Source organism: Schistocerca americana, chromosome 2 (assembly GCF_021461395.2).
Source record: "Schistocerca americana isolate TAMUIC-IGC-003095 chromosome 2, iqSchAmer2.1, whole genome shotgun sequence".
Lineage (NCBI taxonomy): Eukaryota > Metazoa > Arthropoda > Insecta > Orthoptera > Acrididae > Schistocerca > Schistocerca americana.
The window spans coordinates 1029575358-1029592060 of NC_060120.1; positions in this window are offsets into that span (position 1 = coordinate 1029575358).

The window sequence follows — 16703 nt, forward strand, 5'->3', positions numbered from 1 at the left end:
CAGCAAGGTGGAGGTTGCATTATGTGGGATCGACGTACGCCACTGGTGGTCATAGAAGGCGCCGTAACGGCTGTATGATACGTGAATGCCATCCTTCGACCGATAGTGCAACCATATCGACAGCATACTGGCGAGGCATTCGTCTTCATGGACGACAATTCGCGCCCCCATCGTGCACATCTTGTGAATGACTTTCTTCAGGATAACGACATCGCTCGACTAGAGTGGCCAGCATGTTCTCCGGACATGAACCCTATCGAACATGCTTGGGATAGATTGAAAAGAGCTGTTTATGGACGACGCGACGTGATCCACCAACTGCCGGCCGGAGTGGCCGTGCGGTTCTATGCGCTACAGTCTGGAACCGAGCGACCGCTACGGTCGCAGGTTCGAATCCTGTCTCGGGCATGGATGTGTGTGATGTCTTTAGGTTAGGTTTAATTAGTTCTAAGTTCTAGGCGACTGATGACCTCAGAAGTTAAGTCGCATAGTGCTCAGAGCCAAGCCACCAACCAGTCTGAGGTATCTACGCCGAATCGCTGTTGAGAAATGGGACAATCTGGACTAACAGTGTCTTGTTGAACTTGTGGATAGTATGGCTACTGGGTATTAGAGGTACCGTTGTGTACAGCAACCTGGACCACCACCTCTGAAGGTCTCGCTGTATGGTGGTACAATACGCAATGTGTGGTTTTTATGAGCAATAAAGAGGGCGAAAATGATGTTTATGTTGATCTCTATTGCAATTTTCTGTACAGGTTCGGAACTCTCGGAACCGAGGCGATGCAAAACATTTTTGATGTGTGTACATCGCCATACAGGAAACAGATGGTCGTCATAACATGTCGTGACAACTTTATCTTTCCAGGAGAGAAATGCTCTGCCAAAACTTTCAATGTGTCCTCCACAGGAACTTTAGTAAATAGCGGTACTGCATCCAAGCTGACTAAAATATCGTTTAGGCCAACTCTAATCTGATTTTCTCAATGAACACCTGAGAGTTTCAAATGTGAAGTTCACACGACAGCGAATATAACGTTGGCGCTGCCTGGAAACGAGCTCCCGATGCAGAGAAGAAAGAGACATTCGCCCCAATGTTTACGCTGCTACAGCAGTGGTGTCACTACCACCGCGGACGTCAACACCATCTGCGACTGCATTACGTAATTACCGACCAATGAGAAGCCGTCTATGAGCCATATAAGGCCACCAGAGCAGCAATTTAGATGGCCAGTTGGTCCTGATGACAACAATAGAAGTACCAGGTGAAATGTACGAGGCCTGTGTAAAACGTATCCGACCTTTGGCCAGAAAAAATATATCGAATACCTGACGGGGTTGGGACTCTAATCCCCTTCAAAGTAGGCCCCTTGTGCTTGCACACACATAGCCCGTCGTCGTGTTCCGCATTATCTCATCTCAACTCTCAAAATGGGATCCTTTCAGTGGTGTCTTCAATTTTGGAAACAACCAAAGTCGCATGGAGCCATGTCTGGTGAGTAGAGAGGTTGGCGAACGGCTGTAATTCCATGTTTGGCCAAGAAATTTTGGTTCAAGTGTGATGAATGTGCGGTGGCGTTGTAGTGATGCAGTTGCCAGTTTTTTGCCGTCCACAGGTCCGGTCTTTTGTGCTGAACTGCGTCACGGAATCGCTAGAGAAAATTTGGACGGTACTCCTTTGTCACTGTTTGTCCTTCCAGTGTGTGTTCGTGATGCACAATTGCATGGACATTAAACAAGACAGTCAGCACGCCTTGATTTTGCTTCGCACCTGCCGCACTTTCTTCGGCCTTGGAGACTCGGGATGGTTGCATTGCGACGACTGTCTTTTTGTTTCTGGGTCTTACCCGTACACCCATGAGTCACCTGCAGTGTTCAGAAACCCAGGAGCCGCTCAGGATTAGCCGAGCGTTCTAAGGCGCTGCAGTCATGGACTTTGCGGCTGGTCCCGGCGGAGGTTCGAGTCCTCTCTTGGGCATGGGTGTGTGTGTTTGTCCTTAGGTTCAAATGGTTCAAATGGCTCTGAGCACTATGGGACTCAACTGCTGTGGTCATAAGTCCCCTAGAACTTAGAACTACTTAAACCTAACTAACCTAAGGACAGCACACAACACCCAGCCATCACGAGGCAGAGAAAATCTCTGACCCCGCCGGGAATCGAACCCGGGAACCCGGGCGTGGGAAGCGAGAACGCTACCGCACGACCACGAGATGCGGGCGTTTGTCCTTAGGATAATTTAGGTTAAGTAGTGTGTAAGCTTAGGGACTGATGACCTTAGCAGGTAAGTCCCATAAGATTTCACACACATTTGAACATTTTTGAAGAATCCCACCATCAGTGTTGGTGGTCTTTTTGTTCCGGCGACAACAACTTTGGCACGAATTTCGCAGCCACTCGGTGCATGTTCAAATTATCACGCAAAATTGCATGTGCAGAATCTTAACTGACTCCAACCTCTTGGGCAATCCCCCGCACAGTCAACCGACAATCTGCCATCACCAAATTTTGTACCCTCTCAACAAGAGCTGCACTCTGAGCAGTTTGGGGCGTGCCAGATCGCTGGCCACTCTCCGCTGATGTGCGGCCACTTTTGAATCGGTCGAACCACTCCTTAATTTGCGTTACACCCATCGCATCTTCTCCAAACACTTGCTGAATCTTACGAATTGTTTCGCTTTGAGAATCACCAAGCTTTTGACGGAATTTGATGCAGCATCTTTGCTCAACACGTTCAGTCATCTTGAGAGAATCGGTAATCCGACGAACGCGTTGTGTAGCACCTCACTCAGCGACCGACAGGCAGCGACTGACGCCCTGGAAGGCGGGGACAAAATTCACGCATGCGCATAAAGGTCTCTTGCTTTACTGTGTGCAGTGGGGCTGCGCTGTCGTCTCTATTTTGCGCGGGAAAATCAAAGGTCGGATACTTTTTAGACAGACCTCGTATTCGCAATTGCGAATATGGACTATCGTCAGCTGTAAAAATGAATGGCGACAGTGAAAATTTGTGGTGCACCGGGACTTGAACTCAGATTTCCCACTTATCGCGAGCGATCGCCTTACGATTAAGCTATCCGAGCACGTTTTCTGACGAGATACAAACTTCCACATGTCGTCAACCACATGTCTACAACCCACACTCGTTCATCCATTATGAATATTCCCGTAGAGGGGAGACATTTTAATTGAAAGTCGCTTGCCCCGTATCGGCGCTTAAATACCATATTGCAGTGTCTATGCTGGTCAGAAATACGATGCACTGTTGCTTTGTACATGTATGGTTGCATCTTTCTTCTTAACAACACAGATGGAGGTAATCGTCGAAAGCTCGAAGTTTTACTCTGAATTGTCGCGGCAAGAAGTCTCAGTATATTTTATACATCAGTGCCGACGCGAAAGTCTTCGTTCTCATGTAACATTCTTATGCATTTGGTTATCACACAGAGTAGCCTAAATGAAGCAAAGTACACTCATGTTCAGGGAAAGCAGAACACCTTGAACGAGTAGAGAGAAAACGCTCATGTTCACAGGACATGTACATTAGTATGTCCTCCAGAAATGATTAGCATTTCAGTCACCTCGATTCATGATGAGTCCTGTTGCCCAGTAGGCACAGGGTCCGCCAAGGGCTCTGATAACTTGTTGCATGCGTGATGGCATCGATGCGTATAAGGCGCGAATGGCGTCCTGTGATACAGCCATCCATGCTGCTGTCACCTGGTTCGAAAGGTCACCGGGTTGGCATTGGGTCACAGTGCTGCACTTGTCGTTTCACCATATCCCACACATTTTCGATTGGCGACAAGTCTGGTGATCTGGTGGCCCAGGGCAAAAGACTGACATCCTGCGACACTAAGAAGGCACGTGTTCGCGCAGCAACATGTGGTCATACATTGTCTTGCTGAAAAATGGCGCCACAGTGCCTTGTACACGCACCAACTGTGATTTGTGAGTGTACCCAGTAGCACCAAACACCATAAGGAGTTGAGTTGCCGCTGCATGTCTTGTGTAAATGTGGTCATTGTGATGCCGCTCTCCCAGTCTGCGGCGAACCAAAATGCGGCATCATTTTCAAGCAGAATCTGGATTTGTCCGAAAAACACTATCTGATGCAATTCCCGTCCCCAGTGAGGTTGTTCCATAAACCATTGCCATCTAGCATGTTTCTTCATATTCGTCAAAGCTAGGTGGAGCAGCACGTAACCCATGCCGTAATAAACGACTGCGGATTCTCACCCCTGATAGTGTACGATGTGTTACACTCTTCCACAGTTGCGCCAGAACACAGGAGGGCCGGCCGCTGTGGGCGAGCGGTTCTAGGCGCTTCAGTCTGGGACCGCGCGGATGCTACAGTCGCAGGTTGAATCCTGCCTCAGGCATGGATGTGGGTGCTGTCCTTACGTTAGTTAGGTGGAGCATATTTGTTCTGCAATGCCATTTGGATGACACGTCTATCTTCTCTCGGGGTGGTCTGGGTGGCGCGATCTGACCCATCTCGTCGTGTTGTTTGGGGTTCCGCGATCCATTCTGCACGCACCCGTTGCACTGCCGAGACACTTCGTCCCACCCGAGCAGCAATTTCCCGGGTGGGTGAGTCACAGTCTCTCATGACAATCATGCTGCCTCTTTCAAACTCACTGATTAGACGGAACGTCTGCGGGGCGTGCTGTACATCTGCTCAAGTCGCACTGATCCATTACTTTCGGTTTATAGCGACAACGAGAGCTGCAGCCACATTTTACCGGTAGGTGGTGTTGCGACGCGATTTCGATGTTGACCTTGAATCCGCTGGCCGATATAGTTATAATCATTTCTGCAGAACATACTGATGTACGTATTCTGTGAATATGTACCTCCAATCTTTAGTCGTTCAAGGTGTTCCATTTATTCTGAGCGCGAGGGTGCGAGGGGCGTTCGAAAAGTCCGCGCAAGAATAAAAACTACTTACGTGTTTGGGGTAAACCTTTTTTATTTTTCGACATAGTATCCTTTTACACTTATAAACTTCGTCCAATGCTTTTCTGATTTGTTGGTCCCTTCCGAATAATAGGAACTGTCCAAGTCTGCAAAATAGCTATTAGTTGCTGCAATCATCTCCTCGTTTGAATAAAATCTTTCTCCCGCAAGCCATTTCTTCAAATTGGGGAACAAATAGTAGTCCGATGGAGCCAATTCTGGAGGATAGGGGGAATGTGAAGCGAGCTGGAATCCTATTTCCAACAATTTTCCGACCACAACAGCTGGGGTGTGTGCTGGTGCATTGTCGTGATGGAAAAGGACTATTTTGCCGTCCAATCGCCGGCGTTTTTCTTGCAGCTAGGTTTTCAAACGGTCCAATAACGATGAATAATATGCACCTGTAATAATAGTTTTACCCTTTTCCAGATAGTCGATGAGGATTATCCCTTGCGAATCCCAAAAGGCAGTCGCCATAACCTTTCCGGTCGAAGGAATGGTTCAAATGGCTCTGAGCACTATGGGACTTGACATCTGTGGTCATCAGTCCCCTAGAACTTAGAACTACTTAAACCTAACCAACCTAAGGACATCACACACATCCATGCCCGAGGCAGGATTCGAACCTGCGACCGTAGCGGTCACACGGTTCCAGACTGAAGCGCCTACAACCGCACGGCCACACCGGCCGGCTGAAGGAATGGTCACCGCCTTTTTTGGTGCAGATTCTCCCTTGGTAACCCACTATTTAGATTGCTGTTTGGTCTCAGGAGTACAATAATGTACCCATGTTTCATCCACAGCGACGAAACGACCTTTAAAGTCATGCAGATTCTTCCCGAACAGCTGCAAACCATCCTTGCGACACTTCACACGATTCCGTTTTTGGTCAAGTGTGAGAAATCGCGGAACCCATCTTGTGGATAGCTTTCTCATGTCCAAATGTTTATGCAAAATATTATGCACCCGTCCATTCGAGATGCCCACAGCACTAGCAATCACACGCACTTTAACCCTTCTGTCATGCATCACCTTATCATGGATTTTATCAATGATTTCTGGAGTCGTAACGTCCACTGGGCGTCCAGAACGTTCAGCATCACAAGTGCTCATATGGCCACTCCAAAAATTTTGAAACCACATATTAACTGTTCTAAGCGAAGGTGCAGAGTCACCGTAATGATTACCAAGTTTCTCTTTAGTCTCCTGAGGCGTTTTCTCTTCCATAAAGTAATGTTTAATCACCACACTAAATTCTTTTTCGTCCATTTTTTCACAATCATTCGACTTCCTTGATTCACACGAATGCCAAACACAAAGAAATAGAGCAATATGGCTCAAATTTGGTGTGCGCTCTTTCCAAAGATGCTACTAACTAAACATGACCCCGATACGCGCCGGAGGTGCCATCTGTCGGACTTTGCACGCACTTTTCAAACTCCCCTCTTACTTAGCTGTCAAGGGAATTCCGTAATTCTTCTTTGAGTAAAATATTTGTGGAGCATTAGGGGAATATTTCAATACACGGGTCTGGTTAGAAGCACCAGTGGACAGATCACGTGACTAACACGTCAGTTTTGTTCGGGCGTCGCGCTTGTTATTTTGTCCAGCCGGCCGACGTAAACCAAGGCAATCGCGCTGCCTGGCTGCGCTACGCTGACTTGGCAGAATGCAGCGCGCGTTACGTAAGCGTGGTCTCCGAGTGTTGCGTCAGCAGGACGGGCGTAATCGATGCGGAATCTGCGCCAAGGTGATAATCCTAGCCTTACAGGGGCCGTGAACGCCATACGCTAGGAGAGTAATCACTGTGCTTTCCGATGCTTTCTGGAGACTTCACGAAGTGGTATTAAGTGGACGCTATGACAGCCGTCTCGAATTCCACTACAGTGGCTTCGAATCACTATTCCGGCAATCCACAATTAGGTTCCCCGCTTGCTGGAGCTTACCTGACAAGGAAAGCATACGCACAATAGGACTTCGATTTCGTTCATCTTTGGCACTGTTGTTTTGCATACTTGGATGTGACGGATGCTGCTCTATTACGATGCTCCTCTGAAGCTCTTTCCGAAAAATCGCGTCTTAGTGTTTTATGAGCCAACTGAACTCCATACGAGAGAGCAACAGCACGGGACAGCAGCGTTATCGCTGGGTCGTTTATTTCTTGCGTCCGCGGTGTTCCTGATGACCAGCGGCGTTGCCACATTAGTAACAACGGTTCTCATCAGGTCAGCGACGTTAAACGCTGTCGGGCTTCGCTAGCTGTTGCATCTGTGACCATCTGGCTCTGCCGAGCGCTGTTGGGAATGTGGGGTGCACTCGGCCCTCGTGAGGCTAATTCAGCAGCTACTTAAACGAGAAGTAGCGGCTCCGGTCACGGAAAATGACGACGGCCCGGAAGCTTCTCAACTCTGCCGAGTATTTGTTCATATGGTTGAAAGCTGGAAACAAATATTAACGTACCGCTGCAATGCCTCGTCGACGTTACTACCGTCGTCGCCTTCGGCGGTATCTTCCTGTGTATAGGTCATTGAAAGCAAGTCAACATTGACCTTCCTAGGTAATTTAATAAGCAGCAGCTTACTGGTGGTCTCAGTGTTTTTCGTGGACTTAAAATGCAGCTCACCTGTGATGAATCGTCAGTGTTTGGAGGCAATACATGGTTGACCTTAGCTGTTGTACGGGGCAGTCATGCAGACTATGGTGACCTTGAAGCTTTTCCTTAAGCAAACATTTAGGCTTGGAAGGCTTGGAGTGTAACGGAGAGTACGGGGCTACTGCAGAACATTCCTTGTGGTACCTTGGTTCCAGCAAGTCTTTTTCAAATAACTGAGATATTTTTCCCACATACGAGGGTTGGAACTTTAATAGCGGCAACTATTTATTTACAACTCGTACAAAATAGATAGGTGTTTCAAAGTTTTACTGACCTTCAAAGTAGGCACCAGCATTGTGTATAACCCGTTGCCAGCGATGTGGAAGTCGTAGGATACTCTTAGCAGTGCCAGTTGCGTTGGCAGTCCGAGCGGCGCGGTCTATTGCCCGATGAATTTGTAGCAGTTCTGAAGCGAATGCCGTGAAGTGTTTCCTTCAGTTTATAAATCGAGTTGAACACACCAGGGCTTAAGTCAGGAGCGTGCAGTAGGTGGTATAACATCAGTCAAAGAAATCAGTAACATCTTGCACTGTACGTGATTGAGCATTGTGCTGCAAAATGGTGGTCAAGTCCTGCAGAAAGTGTCATGACTTCTGTCTCTATGCTGTTCAGTTTTGGAACATAACCTACGACCAGCTTACAGACAGAAGTGATCACACTTTCTGCAGGAGCTGATCATCATTTTGCAGGACAATGCTCAAGCACGTAAAGTGCCAGCTGTTACTGATTTGTTTGACTGATGGGACTGCTAAGTGCTATACCACCTACTGCACTCCCCTGTCTGAAGCCCTAGTGAGTTCAACTCGATTTCTAAACTGAAGGAAACACTTCACGGCATTCGCTTCAGAACTGCTACAAATTTGTCGGGCAGTAGACCGCGCCGCTCGAACTGTCAACACAACTGGCACTCCTAGGAGTATCCTACGACTTCCACATCGCTGGCAACGGGATATACACAATGCTGGTGACTACTTTGAAGGTCAGAAAAACTTTGAAACACGTATCTATTTTGTACGAGCTGTAAATAAATAGCTGCCACCATTAAAGTTCCAACCCTCATATGATGCTTTGGGAAATGTGTCTTCCCTCCTTCCTTTACATTGTCTACCCATAAATTGCAGTTGCTTCCGTCTATGGAAATGCTGCGCTACTGGGTATGAAGCTGTCTTCCTCCAAGTCATACAACCCATTTCCCCTCACTGCGATATAACGACGTACAGCACGAAGGCATGCGGATTAATGCCAGCACATCCTCCATTCATAACATAGGCTACATACGTCATCAGTAACCTACATACTTTCTAATAATGCGATAAAAGAGACGATGATCTTAGCAGCTTGCATATTCATTTCTGTTATCTGTTGGCTACCATGTTAGTTTGCTTTGGCCTTCATGCGACACTCATTCTTTTTACTAAACAAGGTACAAACCGAATTTTTTTAGTATTTTTGTTAATACCGCATAAGTGTTTTCGCTTTGCCGAGGACATTACCAGCCGACAATGTGTCAATGCACCTTGATCGTCAGAGACAACAACAGTATGCGAGAATGTGGCAAAACAAACATTTCTACTACGGTTCTAGAATATACAGTGCGAAAGTAATCTGTGACACCTAAAGAAGTTCAGCAACAGTGATGGTAGGGGAAATATGATTTGGCGAGGGAGACTTTACGAGAAGCATTGAAGAAATTCATAGATACTCTCCTAGGCTCTTAACGTATCAGTACAGCCTGCCGAAATTGTAAGGATATGACTAGGAAGTTTATGTGGGAATCTTTGGAAGAATGGTGACGTGGTTCTCGCGAGACCATGTTGACAAAACTTCGGTGTTGGAGGAGGACTGTGGCCTACTTCTCGTGTCCTTCATATATCTCACGTTGGGGTCTCGAGTATAAGAGGCGTGGGGGAGTCTACCGAGCCCTACAAACAGGCATTGTTCCTCTCCCGGGACGTGGATGTAGTGCGAGTCATAGTCGGCTATGCACCGTACCTTGGCCATTATAGCTATGTGGTGCTAGTAATTTATACTTGTATAAAGAATAGCTCTGCAACGGACAAGCGACAAGAGGGAGCTAGTGCTACGCAAGAAAAGGTGAAATATATTTGATATGGCCACGATATTTTACACATGAAGTAGATAATAATTAATCGTTATTTGCGGCTGTGACGTCAACTGGGATTTTTGTTTGGCAGCACACATCGAATGTACCTCTTAGGATATAGTGTATAATACCACCAAGGAGTCTCCATTCACCAACGCGAAGAAGAACAGTAATGATTGGAGAGGTTATCATATTATTAAGGACCTTTCCCTACGAAATTGTGACGATCATCTGCATCCACGACGACGTGGAACCGCACTAGAGATTGCTCTGCTGCTGGCCAAAACAACGGTGGACCATGTGGTGTTCAGCAGTCGTGACACAGTTAGTGCACAGCTTGAAGATCGCACATTGGATCCAGCATTCTCACACATGGTAACAGTAACTTCTGCAACAATCTGTGGTGGAACTGGCCGGCGGCCTCTCCCAGCAGCAATTCCCCACTCGCCAGTTAATTCGAACTCTCTGTCGATTAGATTAGCTTAGTACTTGTTCCATAGATCATGAATATGACACTTCGTAATGATGTGGAACGTGTCAGGTTAGAAAAGGTGTCTATACGATATATTACATTATACAAAATGTTACATGACACTTGATATTTTCAATTTTTTTTGGTGGGGCTTGCGGAAATTACCCGCTTACTATATCAAAAAATTCATCTAATGAGTAGAAGGAGTTGCCATTAAGAAATTCTTTTAGTTTCCTTTTAAATGCTATATGGCTATCTGTCAGACTTATGATGCTATTAGGTAAGTGACCAAAGACTTTTGTGGAAGCATAATTTACCCCCTTCTGAGCCAAAGTTATATTTAACCTTGAGTAGTGAAGATCATCCTTTCTCCTAATGCTGTAGCCATGTGCACTACTATATCTTTTGAATTCGATCGGATTGTTAATAACAAATTTCATAAGTGAATATATATATATATATATATATATATATATATATATATATATATATATATATATATATACTCCTGGAAATGGAAAAAAGAACACATTGACACCGGTGTGTCAGACCGACCATACTTGCTCCGGACACTGCGAGAGCGCTGTACAAGCAATGATCACACGCACGGCACAGCGGACACACCAGGAACCGCGGTGTTGGCCGTCGAATGGCGCTAGCTGCGCAGCATTTGTGCACCGCCGCCGTCAGTGTCAGCCAGTTTGCCGTGGCATACGGAGCTCCATCGCAGTCATTAACACTGGTAGCATGCCGCGACAACGTGGACGTAAACCGTATGTGCAGTTGACGGACTTTGAGCGAGGGCGTATAGTGGGCATGCGGGAGGCCGGGTGGACGTACCGCCGAATTGCTCAACACGTGGGGCGTGAGGTCTCCACAGTACATCGATGTTGTCGCCAGTGGTCGGCGGAAGGTGCACGTGCCCGTCGACCTGGGACCGGACCGCAGCGACGCACGGATGCACGCCAAGACCGTAGGATCCTACGCAGTGCCGTAGGGGACCGCACCGCCACTTCCCAGCAAATTAGGGACACTGTTGCTCCTGGGGTATCGGCGAGGACCATTCGCAACCGTCTCCATGAAGCTGGGCTACGGTCCCGCACACCGTTAGGCCGTCTTCCGCTCACGCCCCAACATCGTGCAGCCCGCCTCCAGTGGTGTCGCGACAGGCGTGAATGGAGGGACGAATGGAGACGTGTCGTCTTCAGCGATGAGAGTCGCTTCTGCCTTGGTGCCAATGATGGTCGTATGCGTGTTTGGCGCCGTGCAGGTGAGCGCCACAATCAGGACTGCATACGACCCAGGCACACAGGGCCAACACCCGGCATCATGGTGTGGGGAGCGATATCCTACACTGGCCGTACACCACTGGTGATCGTCGAGGGGACACTGAATAGTGCACGGTACATCCAAACCGTCATCGAACCCATCGTTCTACCATTCCTAGACCGGCAAGGGAACTTGCTGTTCCAACAGGACAATGCACGTCCGCATGTATCCCGTGCCACCCAACGTGCTCTAGAAGGTGTAAGTCAACTACCCTGGCCAGCAAGATCTCCGGATCTGTCCCCCATTGAGCATGTTTGGGACTGGATGAAGCGTCGTCTCACGCGGTCTGCACGTCCAGCACGAACGCTGGTCCAACTGAGGCGCCAGGTGAAAATGGCATGGCAAGCCGTTCCACAGGACTACATCCAGCATCTCTACGATCGTCTCCATGGGAGAATAGCAGCCTGCATTGCTGCGAAAGGTGGATATACACTGTACTAGTGCCGACATTGTGCATGCTCTGTTGCCTGTGTCTATGTGCCTGTGGTTCTGTCAGTGTGATCATGTGATGTATCTGACCCCAGGAATGTGTCAATAAAGTTTCCCCTTCCTGGGACAATGAATTCACGGTGTTCTTATTTCAATTTCCAGGAGTGTATATTAAGAACAGCAGAGCACCCAAGATCGAACCTTGCGGCACCCCATTCTTGATTGTTCCCCAGTTTGAGAAATTGAAACGTCCCCATTGAACAAATTATACACGACTGTCCTTAAACTGATACACAATATTTTTTTTTTTTTTTTTAGCGCAACGCAATCTGACTTTCAAAAATCCCTACAAAAGAATGGCCCTGACTAACATTAAACTATACCTTTCACAAATCACTTACCTCACAAAAATCTTCGCTGCTCAAGCTACTGCAATACAGCGAGCGCCACTACTGCCAGCTAAATAAAAGATTCAAACTATGGAAGGCACTAACTACTGATAGGGATAGTTAGCAAATGAAAGATATTAATAGAGAACAAACAATGTATTTACCTTGATATCATCATATATAAATATAGCAGTTCATGACAAATTTCAAAACTCCGCCATCTCTCTCCCCACATCCACCACTGCTGGCGGCTCACCTCCAACTGCGCAACGCTACGCGCTGTTCACATCCAGCTGCCGCTGCCCAACACTACAATGGCAGACAACAATGCAAACCAGCCACAGACTGCACACAGCACAGCCAGTGATTTTCATACAGAGGTGGCGTTACCATAAAAAAACCTAAACAGCCTACTTACATAGAGAAAACATAAACAGCCTACTTACATAGAGCCTACTTACAAAATCACCAGTTTTTTTTTTTTTTTTTTTTTTTTTTGCTTATTATGTGAACTAATTATTTCAACTTTCTGCACTCTTCCAGTTAGGTACGATTTACACCATTTGAGCGCTGTCCCATCCATACCACAGTACTTGAGCATATCTAGAAGTATTCCATGATTTACACAATCAAAAGCCTTTGAGAGATCACAAAAAATCCCAACGGGTGATTTCCGGTTACTCAGAGCATTTAATATTTCATGCGTCGATACTCGCGAAGATCAGCAGTGTCATTGCTGTTGTTTTGTTAAGCAGCTTTACGAGTAAAGCTCTGCTCACCTCGTACAGACCAAAGCTGACTGTCTGAAACTGTAATGTAAAGTGACGGTTGTGTTTCAACACCACGTCGCCGTACCAGTGCCGGCGCCTAGGGCAAGCCATGACACTAACACTGCTAACAACGCATATCACCTATAAATCTGAACGCCCATAAGGTAAATAGTTTCACACATACAGTGTTTCAAGTAGCAAGTGGTTCAAGTATATTAATAATATAAGTGTACACATTAAAAAACAGAGGCACAAAGGGTATAAGCATGGGCCAAGGAAAGAACAAATTTGAAGTAAAATGTTTAGCCTTTGCGGATGATATGGCATTGATAACTGAAAACCGAACAGACGCAACAGTTATGCTTGATATGTTACACGAGATTGCTGAAAAGACTGGGTTAAAAATATCCTACGAAAAAACCGAGTATATAGAACACAAACATAATACAGAAAAGTTTATGAAAACAAAGTATGGAAAAATTAAAAGCGTTGATAGATTCAAATACCTGGGGGAGTGGATCCAAGCCAATGGACTGGATAACACAACAAATAAAGAAAGAATAAAAAAGTTGGAATTTGCATATAAATTAACACAAAACTACTACAATAAGAAATCAATATCCATACAAGCAAAGATTAAACATTATAATTCAGTTATTAGGACACAAGCAACATATGGATCAGAGTGCCTAACATTGAATAAGAAAGGTGAATTAAGAGAACTAGAAAAAAGAGAGAGAAAAATATTAAGAAAAATTCTAGGTCCTGAGAAAAACAAGGAAAATAGGTGGATTAAAAGGAGAAATGAAGACCTATTCAAAAATACAGAAAAGATCACAGATACAATGAGGAAGAGACGGCTAAAATTTTATGGACATTTAAAAAGAATGGAAGAAACACGGATTACAAAGAAAATTTTTAATTACGTTAGTAAGCTGAAAAACACTGTAGGATGGATAGAAGCAGTAAAGAAAGACGCCAACAAAATAGGTGTTACAGAAGAAATAATACGTGACAGGAATAACTTTAGGCTACTTATAGAAAACGCAAACTATGAAGAAGATGCGCCAGAACCTCGACCCAAGAGAGTGTGGACAGATGAGCAGAGACGAGCAGTTGGCGAGAAAATGAAGAAGTACTGGGAAGAACGGAAGAAAAAGAAACACCATAAGTCTTAAGTTGCATGCGGTCCATAGCTGGCCAAATTCATAATAATAAAAAAAAAAAAAAAGTGTAGACCAGGTGTGGATTGAATTCAAAGGAACGCTATCGGCAGCAATTAAGAGATTTGTAACCAATAAATTAACAAACGACGGAGCTCATCCTCCTTGGTACACAAAACTGGTTAGAACACTGTTGCAGAAAGAACGAAACAAACATGCCAAATTTAAACAGACGCAAAATACCCAATACTGGCGATCTTTTACAGAAGCTTGAAATTTAGCGCGGACTTCAATGCCAGATGCTTATAACAGTTTCCACAACGAAAGTTCGTCTCGAAACCTGGCAGAAAATCCAAAGGGATTCTGGTCATATGCGAAGTATGTTAGCGGCAAGAAACAGTCTAGGGATTCTCTGCGCGATAGCAATGGAGGTACTATCGAAGACAGTGCTGCCAAAGCAGAGTTACTAAACACAGCCTTCCGAAATGCCTTCACAAAATAAGACGAAGTAAATATTCCAGAATTCGAAACGAGAACAGCTGCCAACATGTGTAACGTAGAAGTAAATATCCTCGGAGTAGTGAAACAACTTAAATCACTTAATAAAAGGAAGTCTTCTGGTCCAGACTGTATACCAATTAGGTTCCTTTCGGAGTATGCTGATGCCTTAGCTCCATACTTAACGATCACATACAACCGTTCGCTCGACGAAAAATCCGTACCCAAAGACTGGAAAGTTACACAGGTCACACCAATATTCAAGAAAGGTAGTAGGAGTAATCCATTAAATTACAGGCAGAGGTCATTAATGTCGATATGCAGCAGGATTTTGGAACATGTGTTGTCTTCGAACATTATGAATTACCTCGAAGGAAACGTTCTATTGACACACAGTCAACATGGGTTCAGAAAACATCGTTCCTGTGAAACACACAACTAGCTCTTTATTCACATGAAGTGTTGAGTGCTATTGACAAGGAATTTCAGATCGATTCCGTATTTCCGGATTTCCGAGAGGCTTTTGGCACTGTACCAGACTAGCGGCACGTAGTGAAATTGCGTGCTTATGGAATATCGTCTCAGTTATGTGACTGGATTTGTGATTTCCTGTCAGAAAGGTCACAGTTCGTAGTAACTGATGGAAAATGATCGAGTAAAACAGAAGTGATTTCTGGGGTTCCCCAAGGTAGTGTTATAGGCCCTTTGCTGTTCCTATCTACATAAAAGATTTGGGAGGCCATCTGAACAGCCGTGTTCGGTCGTTTGCAGATGACGCTGTCGTTTATCGACTAATAAAATCATCAGAAGATCAAACCAAACTGCGAAACGATTTAGAAAAGATATCTGAATGGTTCGAAAAGTGTCAGTTGACCCTAAGTAACGAAAAGTGTGAGTTCATCCACATGAGTGCTAAAAGGAATTCGTTAAACTTCGGTTACACGATAAATCAGTCTAATCTAAAAGCTGTAAATTCAACTATATACCTAGCTATTACAATTACGAACAACTTAAATTGGAAGGAACACATAGAAAACGTGTTGGGGAAGCCTAACCAAAGACTGCGTTTTATTGGCAGGACACTTAGAAAATGTAACAGATCTACCAAGGAGATTGCCTACACTACGCTTGTCCGTCCTCTTTTAGAATAGTGCTCCTCGGTGTGGGATCCTTACCAGATAGGACTGACGGAGTACATCGAAAAAGTTCAATGAAAGGAAGCACGTTTTCTATTATCGCGAAATATGGGAGAGAGTGCCACAGAAATGATACAGGATTTAGGATGGACATCATTAAAAGAAAGGCGTTTTTCGTTGCTACGGAATCTTCTCGCGAAATTCCAATCACCAACTTTCTCCTCCGAATGCGAAAATATTTCGTTGACACCGACCTACATAGGGAGGAACGATCACCACGACAAAATAAGGGAAATCAGAGCTCGTACGGAAAGATATAGGTGTTCATTCTTTCCGCACGCTACACGAGATTGGAATAATAGAGAATTGTGAAGGTAGTTCGATGAACCCTCTGCCAGGCACTTAAATGTGATTTGCAGAGTATCCACGTAGATGTAGTAGATGTAGAAAAGTTTAATTATAACCACACTGTACATTGTGAATACGACGATAACAAAGTAATTGAAAATAATATTGTTCTGCGGAAACTGCAAAGTAGGAGGCGACGTCATCAAATCAAACGGTCGGAATTAAGAACAATCAGAAAATGAGAGCAAGCATTTGCGACAGAGAAATTAATGGTACAGTGTAATTGATGGGTAAGTATGTGCGGCCAACGTTCCAGCAGCTGCGATTTCGTAACGCAGGCCAAGTGGCAGCAGCGCCAATGCAGGCTGCCCACACAGTCTGTGGTGACCTCAACCTTCACTATTGCACCAGAGGAGCTATTGCTGGAAAGTTTCCGCCGCGGCTGCGCTATTGAT